Here is an 11868-nt window from a genome sequence, read left to right as displayed (position 1 = left end):
GCATGTATCTTTTCAGGCTTCCCTTGTGGCTCAGCTGCTAAAGAATCTGCCTGCAATGTGGAAGGCTTGGGTTTGATCCCTGGGTCAGGAAGATCACCTGGAGAAAGGAAAGGCTACCCACTCCAGTGTTCTGGCCTGGAGAATTCCAGGGACTGTATAGTCCATGGAGTCACAGAGAGTTGGACACGACTGAACGACTTCCACTTTTGTATCTTTTCAAATTACAGTTTGTCTAGATATACGCCCAGGAGTGGGATTGCTGGATCATATGGAAACTCTATTTTTAGTTTTGTAAGGAACCCCCATACTGCTCTCCATAGTGATTGCATCAATTTACACTCCCACCAAGAGGGAGGGTTCCTTTTCCTCCATATCCTCTCCAGCATTTGTTATTTGTAGACTTTTTGATGATAGTCATTCTGACCAATGGGACATGGTACATTGTTGTGGTTTTGATTTGCATTTTTCAGAGAAACATTTAAGCCAACTCATTCTTTATTGGCTCTCATAGAATGATTTGCTTTATTTCAGAATATCTATGTCAGTTTATCCTTATACACCAATTTATTTGACTGTGTGATACTAGCTTATTTTTTCCACTAGAATGTAAGCTCTAGGAGAGCAGAGGCTATGACTTCCTTGTTACTCTTATATCCCAGCCCAGGCAATAGATGTTTGCTGCATGAATGACTGAATGGTGCCGATGGTGGTGTAGTGATAGCAATACTGATGGTGGCATTGACACCATTGATGGCACATCCATCTCTTGCTCTTTTGGGCTATTGTTTACTCTCGTTCTTACTTCTGGCTTATGTGACCTGGTAAATAGAAGTTACCTCAAGATGCTGGATAAATCACAAGCTGGAATCAAGATTGCCAGGATAAATATTTGCAACCTCAGATATGCAGATGATACTGCTCTAATGGCAGAAAGCAAAGAGGAAATAAAGAGTCCTCTTGATGAGGCTCAAAGAGGAGAGTGAAAAAGCTGGCTTAAAAGCTCAACATTCAAAAAATGAAGATCATGGCATCCAGTTCCATCACTTCATGGCAAATAGATGGGGAAAAAATGGAAATAGTGGGAAGCTTTATTTTCTTGGGCTCCAAAATCACTGCAGACTGTGAATGCAGCCATGAAATTAAAAGATACTTGCCTCTTGGATAAAAAGCTATAACCAACATAGACAACATTAAAAAGCAGAGATATCATTTTGTTGATAAAGATCCATCTAGTCAAAGCTATGGTTTTTCCAGTAGTCATGTATCGATGTGAGAGTTGGACCATAAAGAAGGTTGAGTGCTGAAAAACTGATGCTTTTGAGCTGTGGTGTTGTAGAAGACTCTGGAGAGTCCCTTGGAGAGCAAGGAGATCAAACCAGTTTATCCTAAATCAACCCTGAAATCAACCCTGAATATTCATTGGAAGGATTGATGCTGAAGCTGAAGCTCCAGTACTTTGGCCACCTGATTTGAAGAACTGACTCCTTGGGAAAAAACCCTGATGCTGGGAAAGACTGAGGGCAGGAAGAGAAAGAGGTGACAGAGAATGAGATGGTTGAACAGCATTATCGACTCAATGGACGTGAGTTTGAGTCAACTCCAGGAGACAGTAAAGGACAGGGAAGCCTGACGTGCTGCAGTTCATCGGGTCGCAAAGAGTCTGACCTGACTTAGTGACTGAACAACAACAAGATGCAAAAATTCCAACCCAGTAGTTAGACAAAACTAAGGACCAGTGAGTGCCCAAGTCAGGTGTAGAATTCATCTTCCAGACTCGAGATACGGAATACTTTCTTAGATAGTCTATACCTTCTTGGCCTTGAATCTGACAAACCAGAAATATCTTCTGAAGTCTCCCAGGTAGATTATTTGTAGGCTACAGGTAGCACAGTAGCGTCTTTTACAAATGATCTTCTTCTTTCTCCTCCTCTTTGTTCTTTTTTCATTTTTTCTTCTTCCATCTCTTCCTTTTCCTTTGATTCAAAAATCTTATTATTTATTTATTTTTTTGGAGAAAGGTAAACACCAGTGAAAGTTTTTGAAATGTTGATGAGCAAACAAAAGAATTTAATATCTGGCAAGGACATTTTGAACCAGATGTAATATAGTGAAGGGATATCTCCATAAACCTTGATACTATAGTGGGCTGTAGTAAACAGGGTGGAGATAGTGTAATTGCCTTGGAAGCACACTGAGAAAATGGTCAGAGGGTTTAGGGATGTGGCACAAGACTATATGGTCAGCTGTCTGTCCTATGGAAAGATCCAGAGAATGGATGGTTGATGGTTTTGTTGCTCAGTTGTGTCTGACTCTTGCGACCCCATGGACTGTAGCCCAGCAGGCTCCTCTGTCAATGGGATTTCCCAGGCAAGAATGCTGGAGTGGATTGCCATTTCCTTCTCCAGGGGATCTTTCCAACCCAGGGCTCGAACCTGGGTCTCCTGCATTGCAGGCAGATTTTTTTCTGACTGAGTTATGAGGGATACTCTATCCAGAGAATACTCCCTACACTAAAGTAAGAAGGAATGAGCTAGTGAGGAGTATATAGCATTAGTGAGGATCTCAGTGGTGGTTATCTTCTAAAGGTGAAGGTTAATGGTAAGACACACTGCCATGCAACTGGGCTCCTTGATGACAATGGGGATGATAGTATTTTGGAATAGCAGAAGCCACATACCAGCAGATAACTGACAGAGGAAAGGTGGATTTGTTTATCACAAGTAGCAAAGTTGCTAGGGGCTTTGACCCTAAAGGGTCTGTGCTGACAGCTAATAGACCATGTTCCCACAGGCTAGACATTAATATATGGGCAGCCAACAAGTGTATCACTTGACTTATGTAACCAAAAGAAAAAAAAAGATCAAGAGCAGGTGAACAAAAGGCTTATGGAAGCCTTTCCAATAGAAACTCATGAATCTTTTCCCATTTTTCAGATCTGAGTCATTGTTCAGAATTCACTGATGGAGGGAGAGGTCAATGACCCTTGAGAAAACTCCCTGCAACATCACTTCGAGTGTATACAATAAACATTTTTCCACTCTTCGTCTAAAGAGGCCTACAGCTACTTATCAGAATAGCATTGGGAGAAAGGAAAAACATAAGCTCTTTTGAGGGCCACTTAACTTAAAGTCTGAGTTGAGAACCCAAAGGCTGCAATGGCAACCATATTAGAGTTTTGTTGTTGTTGTTTTTTCACTAAGTCATATCCGCCTCTTTTTTTGTGACCCCATGGACTGTAGCCCGTTAGGCTCCTCTGTCCATGGGATTTCCCAGGCAAGAATACTGGAGTGGATTGCCATTTCCTTCTCCAGGGGATCTTCTTGACCCAGGGATCAAACTTGCATCTCCTGCGTTGCAGGCAGATTCTTTACCACTGAGCTACCTGGGAAGCCCATATTAGAGTTTGTTGTTGTTGTTCAGTTGCTCAGTCTTGTCGGACTATTTGTGACCCCATGAACTGCAGCACTCCAGGTTTCCCTGTCTTTTACCATTTCCCAGAGGTTGCTCAGACTCATGTCCATTGAGTCAGTGATGCCATCCAACCATCTCATCCTACGTCATCCCATTCTCTTCCTGCTTTCAGTCTTTCTCAGCATCAGGGTCTTTTCTAATAAGTTGGCTCTTTGCATCAGGTGGCCAAAGTATTGGAGCTTCAGCTTCAGCATCAGTCCTTCCAATGAATATTCAGGATTGATCTCCCTTAGGATTGACTGGTTTGATCTCCTTGCAGTCCAAGGGACTCTCAAGAGTCTTCTCCAACACCACAGTTCTAAAGCATCAGTTGTTTGGTACTCAGCCTTTTTTATGGTCCAACTCTCACATCCATACATGCCTACTGAAAAAACCATAGCTTTGACTAGATGGACCTTTGTTGGCAAAGTAATGTCTCTGCTTTCTGATACGCTGTCTATGTTGGTCATAGCTTTTTTTCTGAGAAGCAAGTGTCTTTTAATTTCATGGCTTCAGTCACAGTCTGCAGTGATTTTGGAACCCAAGAAAATAAAGTCCCTCACTGTTTCCACTTTTTCCCCATCTATTTGCCATGAAGTGATGGAACTGGCTGCCATGATCTTAGTTTTTTGAATACTGAGTTTTAAGCCAGGTTTTTCACTCTCCTCTTTCACTTTCATCAAGAGGCTCTTTTGTTCCTCTTTACTTTCTGCCATAAGGGTGGTGTCGCCTGTATATCTGAGGTCATTGATATTTCTCCTGGCAATCTTGATTTCAGCTTGTGCTTCATCCAGCCTGGCATGTCACATGATGTACTCTGCATATAAGTTAAATAAGCAGGCTGACAACATACAGCCTTGACATACTCCTTTCCCAATTTGGAACCAGTCTGTTGTTCCATGTCTGGTTCTAACTGTTGCTTCCTGACCTGCATACAGGTTTCTCAGGAGGCAGGTCAGGTGGTCTGGTATTCCCATCTCTTGAAGAATTTTCCACAGTTTGTTGTGCTCCACACAGTCGAACGCTTTAGCATAGTCAATGAAGCAGAAGTCGATGTTTTTCTGGAATTCTCTTGCTTTTTCTATGATCCAGTGGATGTTGGCAATTGACCTCTGGTTCCTCTGCCTTTCCTATTAGAGTTAGGGCAATACGAAGTTGCTCTTTGTTCATTTTCCTGGTTTCTGAATGTAAATTTAATGTAACATAAATTTATATTATAGTGTATAATTTCAGAACATTATGAACAGAAGTCCACGTGGAAGCCTTTAAAAGTGCTTTCCATGATGGAGGGTGGGGAAGGAGAGGGTGAGACAAACAGAGAGAGTAGCTTATACTCTCCTTATTATATATATACATATACTTATTCCGTGAAGCGTATACACTGCCATATGTAAAACAGATAGCAATGAAAGTTACTATATGACTCAGGGAACTGAAACTGGTGCTCTGTAACAACCTAGAGAGGGTGAGAAAGAGTGGGCGATGAGAGGGAGATTCACGAGGGAGGGGACATATGGACACCTATGGCTAAATCATGTTGATGTATGGAAGAAGTGAAATCAGTATTGTAAAGCAATTATCCTTCAATTAAAAATAAATTAAAAAAAAAGTACCCTCCAACTCCTTGGCCAAGATGCTAAAATTTAAACAACACCAAATCTTTGGTGGCATTATCGAAATCAGTGCTGCTATCAAAGATGTAAAGATTCAAGGTTGATTTTCCCCATCAGATTCCCATTCAGTTCATTGATGTGGCCCCTGAAAAGCCCAGACTAGTCGTGGCTGGTGGCAGTGGGGGCCCCAGTTGTAGCTTCTGTGCTAGAAATGCTATCTTTCCTAGAACAAATCAACGTAGCCTCCAGCATTTATGACGTGGCATTTGATCTTTTCAATTCACATCAGAAAAAAGGATTAGAAGCAGTTTGTATTCACATGGGAAGGACAGAAAAATATATATTCATTGTCTTGCCTCAAGGCTATGTTAATTTTCTCACTTTCTGTCACAATATCAGCTAAAAGGACCTTGATTTTCTTGACGTTTCAAAAACGTCATGCTCATCCCCTGCACTGGTGGCATCATTCTCATCAAACCCAATTAATAGGAGGGGCAAGTACTCTGGGCACCTTAGTAAGAGAGAAGAATGTCAGGAGATGGGAGGTAAGCCCTGCAAAGACACATTGGTGAAGATTTTAGAGGTGTTGCTCCTTGAATCTCCCACCACTGAGAAAGAGGTACAGTGCTCAGTGGGCCTCTTTGGAATTTTGAGGAAAGGTCTACCACACTTGAAAATAATGTTCTAACCCATCTATTGAGGGGCTCAGAAGGTTGCCAGTTTTGAATGGGTCCTAGATCAGAAGAGGGTTCAAGTCTGAGCTACAGTGTAATCTTCCCTACTGTTTGGGCCATGTAACCTGATAATTACAATGTGGTTGGAGGGATTCATGGTAGAGAGTCTGGCAAGCCCTATTAGGAGAATTATGGAGGAAGGCCATGTCTTCTATAGCAGAAACTACTCTGTGCTTGAAAACCAGATCTTGGAATGTTGCTGGGCCTTAGGAGAGATGGAGAACCTGACCATGGATGATCAAGGGACCCTATGGGCAGAGCTGCCCATCATGAGCTAGATATTATAAGAACTGAGTCATAAAGATGGGTAGCTGTGTCAGTAATCCAATGTACGGTGGAAATGGTACATCTGAGCCAGACTTGAACAGGTCAAGGGTGCACCAGTAAGTACACAGGTGCATTATCCTCCCATGTCATCTGTCTTTGCTGAGCCAACACCTTCCCCTTGGCCTATATCTGCCACCTTGTGAAGAGATCCCGTGACAAACTCATGAAGATGGAAAAATCCTGAGTTGTTTCCCAGATGGACCAGCTGAATTTGTTGGTGGTCCTAAAGGACAGAGTTGAGAGAAAATCTTTTACTTGGTAGAGCTTCAAGCTGTCCAGTTGGGTTGTCAACTTTTTATGGACAGTGATGTGGTCTGAAGTGAGCATATTCAAGGCTATGGGGTAGTGATGAATTACTTGGATAATTGACTGAGGGTCTGGAAGAAGCAAGGTTGAATGACTAGAGATGAGAAGTCTGGGAATAAGGGATGTAGATGGCCTTATGGGAATGGGCTCCATGTTTTCAGAATTTTGCGTCTCACATGGATGCTCACCAAAGAGCACCTGTTGTATAAAAGGCATTAAACAACTAGGGGACAAAAGACTCCTAAAGCGACTGATACTTCCTTGTAATGTTTTTGGCAGGATGAGCTCATAGCTCTGGTCAATGTGGTGTGGAGGCAGTTACTACCAGCAGGCAGGTTGAATTGCTGTAAACCCAGGAGGGAGCAGAGAGAGGCTTCTACCTAGATGGCCACTCTCAGGATCCCATGCTCACTCTACTTAGAGCACATTAGCGTATTTATAGCAGGCTTGTCATCAGTGCTTCTCATCGGTATGCTAGTTCCCAAATACAACCCTTTTGCCCTAAGGTCTCTGTTAATGAAAGAAACTTTAATTTACTATTTGAAAAAAACAAAACCCTTCCAAATATTGGATGTTTTTGACATCCAACCTCTGTCCTCAGCCATCCCACACATGTACAAAGGGGCCATGTACAGAGTAGCATGTAGCAGGGATGGGTGCTATGCATAGGTATAACCACGTAGACTACCTCTCACCAAGGTTGATATAGCTAATGCAGCTGCTAAATGTAATGACCTGTCAGCAGAAGAAAACAGCACCCTCAGAACCCTCAGTATGATACTGGTCCTTGCAGTGAATGACTCACCACTTGATGATAATTTCCCCCATGCAAGGGGCAGCAAATTGTCCTTACTGAGAATGACAAATACTCTGGATATGAGTTTGTCGTCCCTGCCTGTAGTTCCTATTCCAGTGTCACTGTCCAAAGGCTTACAGAGTACTTGATTTACTGACATGGGATTCCATATAACCTCATCTCAGACCAGGGGACCCACTGTATAGCAAAAGAGGTATGACAATGGATACTTGACATTGGGATTCATTGGTCCTATTGTATATCATATCACCTGGAAGATGCTGGCTGATAGAATGCTGTACTAGCCCCTCAAAAACTCAGCAATGTGGCAGCTTGAAATATAGCACCCTGCAAGGTTAAGATTCTGTTTTCCAGGATACTGTATATATATTACACGAATGGCCATTAAGTGATGTCTTGCAAAAGCTAGAAGACATGACCTTGGGAACCAAGGGGTAAGAGTGGGATTGGGCCCTGTCACCACCTCTTTCAGGGACCAACTTGAGGAAACCTGTGGTTCCTGTCTAGAATCTAAAGGCTCTGTGGGACTAGAGGCCTTCTGGTCCAAAAGAGGAAACAGTAAGGATTCCACTGAACCTAAAACAAAGATTTACAGCTAGTCATTTTGGGTTCTTCATGCTAGTAGACCAGCATACAAAGAAAGGAGCTAGGTTGCTGCTACCTAATGAGGGCAACAGGAAATAAGTCTAGAACTTTTCTATTTCTTGTGAATTTCCCCCATACCCTACTTTACTTTTGTTCCTTGAGATTATCTCCTGCACCCAAGCCCATGTCTCAGGGTCTGTTTTAGGGGGAACAAAATAAGACAATGGGGTTTTATTTTATTTAATTTTTCAATGTGATTTTATTTCAAATTCAACAGAGTGAGTTCTTCAGTTACCTTTGTTGAATAATAATTTTCAATTGCATATCAGTTATATATTAATAGATATTTCCAAAGGGCTTTAAAGTCTTTGAAAATAATTTCTTTAAAAAAATTTTTATTGGAGTAAGACAATAGGATTTTAAATTTTGTCCTAAGTGCAATGAAATCCCCTGAAGCATTTCATGCAAATGTAGTGCACGATCAGATTTGATTTTAAAGTGAGGAGACTCTGGTGGTTGATGGAGAACAGATTGGAAGAGCCAGAGTGGACTAGGTCATCTAGTTTGGAGGCAATTCCACAAGTCCAAACAAGAGATGGTGGTGCTCTGGACTCATATGATGGTGGTGGTAGAGATGGAGAGAGGAGTAAATGGATATTTAGGGAACAGAATCAGTAAGTCAAGAGTTCCACTGATCAATTTCAGATCAATCTGTTCAGTGCTTACCCTCAGTGCATGCATACATGTTTGTCTGTGTATTCATTGTTCTCTCTGAGGCTGGGTAGTGGCTCTAGGACAAGCCCAGCTTGGATATCTTTCTAACAGCTATCTTCTGGGAGGAAAGGGCTATAATTGAATAGTGAAGTGATGTGATGCTCAAGAACTCTGTGACCTTTCTAGTTTAGCTTAACACAAAGACTGCTCTCTTCAGCAAAGCCAAGACTCTGAGCTCCAATTCTGTTCCAGCCACTCAGAAGATCATTCCTGCAAAACTCTTGCGTCCCAAGACTGTGGTGTGTAGCTGATTATCACTGCAATATGCAGGAGTCAGAACTGATTTATGGAATGTGGTGGCAGCCCTTAAGATTCCCAGAAATACTTGGTAGGGGAGATAACAAGGAAGTAGAGTGGAAGATAACTCTTTAAAGACTAAATTTCTTGCCATCAGTCAGCTGGGAGGCTCCAAGTGATTCAAATAGTGGGACCGTATATGTATTCAGGGGCAGTCAGTGCGTGCTTGGGCAGGTGAGCAGTAGAGAATCTAATGATTACCAGGTTTCTGGTTTGATGAGATACTGAATTTAGATTTAGATATGCTGAGCAACAAAACATTTGACTGTGTGGATCACAATAAACTGTGGAAAATTCTGAAGGAGATGGGAATACCAGACCACCTGACCTGCCTCTTGAGAAACCTGTATGCAGGTCGGGAAGCAACAGTTAGAACGGGACATGGAGCAACAGACTGGTTCCAAATAGGAAAAGGAGTATGTCAAGGCTGTATATTGTCACCCTGCTTATTTAACTTCTATGCAGAATACATCATGAGAAACACTGGGCTGGAAGAAACACAAGTTGGAATCAAGATTGCCAGGAGAAATATCAATAACCTCAGATACGCAGATGACACCACCCTTATGGTAGAAAGTGAAGAAGAACTAAAGAGCCTCTTGATGAAAGAGAAAGAGGAGAGTGAAAAAGTTGGCTTAAAGCTCAACGTTCAGAAAGCTGAGATCATGGCATCTGGTCTCATCACTTCATGGCAAATAGATGGGCAAACAGTGTCAGACTTTATTTTTTTGGGCTCCCAAATCACTGCAGATGGTGACTGCAGCCATGAAATTAAAAGACGCTTACTCCTTGAAAGGAAAGTATGACCAACCTAGACAGCATACTGAAAAGCAGAGACATTACTTTGTCAACAAAGGTCCATATAGTCAAGGCTATGATTTTTCCAGTAGTCATGTATGGATGTGAGAGTTGGACTATAAAGAAAGCTGAGCACGGAAGGATTGATGCTTTTGGACTGTGGTGTTGGAGAATACTCTTGAGAGTCCCTTGGACTGCAAGGAGATCCAACCAGTCCATCCTAAAGGAGATCAGTCGTGGGTTTTCATTGGAAGGACTGATGTTGAAGCTGAAACTCCAATACTTTGGCCACCTGACTCATTGGAAAAGACCCTGATGCTGGGAACGATTGAGGGCAGGAGGAGAAGGGGGCGACAGAGGATGAGATGGTTGGATGGCATCACCGACTCAATGGACATGGGTTTGGACATGACTCCAGGAGTTGGTGATGGACAGGGAGGCCTGGCGTGCTGCGATTCATGGGGTCACAAAGAGTCAGACACGAATGAGCAACTGAACTGAACTGAATGCTGAGCAACACCAAAGGAGTAATGTTCAGCAGTCTGTTGAATATATTTGTATGTCTAGTGTCTAAAATAATACCTGACATGTTAGGAACTCGATAAATATTTGTTCAAACACATTAGCTAAATTCTTCTCCCCAAACTCCCCCAGCTATGCACAACCTCAGTGATAGGGCAGTTGTTGCTTTCTGTTTGGGATGATTTAGTCTAGGTGAGGGACTAGTTAGCTAAAGTCCCAGATCTTTCACAAAAGGAACATGGCTTTGGACAGTCTCCACAAAGCATTTGACTCACTGATGTTTTATTTGGATATTCAGGTCTGTGAAGACATAGGGATGAGAAATAAAGACTCACAGGCACCCAGACCCAGCTTTCCTGAATGAGGTGGGGATTACAAGATGGGGGTGAGGTAGGGTAGGCAACTTTCTCCTTCCATTTCAGGATCTATTGTAATTCTGATGGTAGAAGTTATAAGTACAGGCTTGGGAGTTGGATAACTTGAGTTCAAGTCTTCACTCCATCATTCCAAGGTTTGTGACCTTGAGCAAGTTATTTAACCTCCAAACCTTATTTTCCATACTTGTAACATGGAAATAGGACTTCTCAGGTGGCACAGTGGTAAAGAATCTGCCTGCAATATAGGAGACACAGGTTTGATCCCTGTGTTGAGAAGAGCCCCTGGAGAAGGAAATGGTAACCCATTCCAGTATCCTTGCCTGGGAAATTCCATGGACAGAGGAGTCTGGCGGGCTACAGTCCATGGAGTCACAAAAAGGTCAGACATGACTTAGTGACTAAACGACAAGAAGCATGGAGATATTAATGTCATCTTCCTTACGGTGTTGCTGTGAAAATTAAATGTGATAAAACCTATATTCCACATACACATACCTGTATGTGGTATACAGAAAGCATTCGATTTTAATAATAATTTAACAGGATTTCCCTGGTGATCCAGTGGTTAAGACTCTGGACTCTCCATGCAGGGGGCCTGGGTTTGCTCCCTGGTCAGGCAACTGGATCCTGCATGCAGAAACTAAGATCCAGTGCAACCAAATAAATTAAAAAAAAAAAAAAGAAAGAAAGAAAACAAGTCCCAGAATAAAAAGAATTAAGTGAATTATAAAAAATAATTTAACACCAATAATACTACTGATCATTGTATCTAACAGTATCATGCCATCCTTATACTCTTTACTGTATAAGTAAGATGTCATCATTATCATTCCCATGTTATACATGGGGAAGGGAAATTTGGAGAGGCCAAATAACTTTCTCCAGTCAAGAGTATGGTGAAGTTGAGTCACCTCATCAAGTCTTCTGACCTCAGAATCCAAGACTCATTTAATGGAAAGCCTAGGTAGAGTTGAATGAGTCCATCCAGCCGAATCCAGCAGCAATGCCGAGTCTCAAGTTCTAGGAGACAGGAACTACTGGATAACTCAGCCAGGGATGCATATATGTGTGTGCACGTGTGTGTGCTCAAGGGTGAGGGAAAAATGGTGAGACAGCTTCCCTAAATGTCCAAGTCTCTAGGAATCCCCAATTCATAGAAGGCATATTTCTACTCTGTTCATTCAATACCCTTCTGAGACCCCCACCTTCCTCTCTCTTTTGGAAAGCCCTATTCAATAAAGTTGAATTCAAATAGAAGAAAAATATTA

The 11868-nt window shown here is 42.1% G+C and overlaps 1 long non-coding RNA gene across 1 annotated transcript; it reads right to left on the bottom strand.

Moving 5' to 3' along the window:
* Positions 1-1096: 1096 nt before the first annotated feature.
* Positions 1097-9796, bottom strand: LOC122677647. The gene is made up of 2 exons (XR_006335873.1): positions 9690-9796; positions 1097-1154 (listed from the first exon to the last, which is right to left on the bottom strand). It is a non-coding gene; the product is annotated as an uncharacterized LOC122677647 (long non-coding RNA).
* Between the last annotated feature and the right edge of the window lie 2072 nt (positions 9797-11868).

The sequence above is a fragment of the Cervus elaphus genome, chromosome 20, assembly GCF_910594005.1.
Source record: "Cervus elaphus chromosome 20, mCerEla1.1, whole genome shotgun sequence".
Lineage (NCBI taxonomy): Eukaryota > Metazoa > Chordata > Mammalia > Artiodactyla > Cervidae > Cervus > Cervus elaphus.
This window is presented reverse-complemented; position numbering and strand designations above follow the sequence as displayed.